Genomic DNA, 1,715 nt, shown 5'->3' with positions numbered 1-1,715 from the left:
GTGTGTGAGTAATTAACAAAAATAAAGACATTCACAGAAAATACAAAAGCAGGGCCACAAGGATCATGAGTTATTACACTGTACACTGTTATTTTTCTTTGCTTTTGTTTTACGTAAAACATAGTAGAATAAAAAACTATCTGTTGCTACTGGAGATAATGACAAGGCCTCCATCTAGAGGCCATATGGTTACTAACCTCAAAAAGCACATACAACCACTTGAAAGAAGAAACATGCAACTCACTCAAAGAGGAAGAATATAGTAGTGAGTAATGGAGTCAAATGTGATACAAAAGTTATTTTATAAAATAAATGTCAAGGCAAAAAAAATTTTTTTTTAGATTTTGCTTCAAGGCTTCATGAAGATCCTAGTTCTAAAAAATGTGAATTTTCTGACTATTTTTTGATGCCTTTATCTTTGCTTTTATAGGGTTAAAAGCAAAGATAAATCTGCTCAGTAAAATTAGGCAGTATTTAGTCTTCCTCTCAGTGATTCCTCTACATTTGTTTAAGTTCCTGCAGTGATGGATGAAACAGAGTGTTACTGGTCCCCTGGAGAGCAAAGTCATTGTTGTTGTTAACTGTCTTCCACTGCAGAGTGAAGCCCAAAATAGTCTCCCAGTTGGATAAAATACCAGTGGAACACACTGGTTATAAAAAAAAAATCTTATAAACAGCCGAATTTGTGATTTTTCGCAGTGTCACCATAGACACAAAACCACTGTCTTAATAAATGTCCTTCCTCATAGATCTGTCCTCATTATTTACTGTCTGATTAGTAAAGGGAAAGAATAAAAAACTTTATTTCCTGAATGTTATACTCTGTCAGATTAGAATTTAATCAACATTATTTGGGAATCAGCCCGTACTCTGGTCAATGTATCATTGCTCTGTGAAACCTACTTTTTATTGCAGTTTAAAGTGATTTTAACCCTGATAGTCCAGATCCAAGTGGGCAACATCTGCTTGGTTTCACTAACTATTTGAGGCCACATGTTTTGGTAACGTTATGTAAGGAGGGTTTTCTTCACACCTTGAATTAGCTTAATAAGCAGAAACAAGTTGAGCAGGACACAGATTTTACAAAGAATCTGTTGTCATGAAGATTCGCACCATATCAAACCATACTGATTTTTTTTTTTCAAACATACTTTCATGTTTCAGTCTTAAAAAGACCCATTGTCTTATTATGAATCAAACTGATATTTTCAGTAAGACGTGAGGATAAAAATATGTAATTCATGGGTATGTCAGAAACATTTAAAAACCATGTTTAAGCTTGTGATTATTTTACTAAATAGAAAGTATTTAATTACTCCTGGGTTTTTTTTTTCCTCTTTCCCTCCTTGTTCATGTGTTTGTTCAGGTGTGCACTGATCCTTTACTCTCAAGAGCATCATATCAGGTAAAACAAGAGAAAAGAAAAGCGATCACAAATCAGTCACCACAACAAGTCCAGCAGGGGGCGACAAAGATAACTGGACCGTCTTAAAATGCAGTCACAGAAGCAAACTCAAAAAACGTTCAGTGACTTTATCCGTCTGTTTCTGCAGATTTTTAGCTAGATTTCATATTTAGTTTGATTTCATATTATGCTGTTGTGGTTAAAGATCAAGTAAAGAAGTGATAATTACATGAACTACTGCCCTCTGATCCACCGTCGCCCCTGCATGGCAGAAACAGCTTTCCGTGTGAAGAACAAAAACATCGGTTTC

This window comes from Poecilia latipinna, unplaced genomic scaffold, assembly GCF_001443285.1.
Source record: "Poecilia latipinna isolate Pla-1442-1.1 unplaced genomic scaffold, P_latipinna-1.0 Scaffold3492, whole genome shotgun sequence".
Lineage (NCBI taxonomy): Eukaryota > Metazoa > Chordata > Actinopteri > Cyprinodontiformes > Poeciliidae > Poecilia > Poecilia latipinna.
This window is presented reverse-complemented; position numbering follows the sequence as displayed.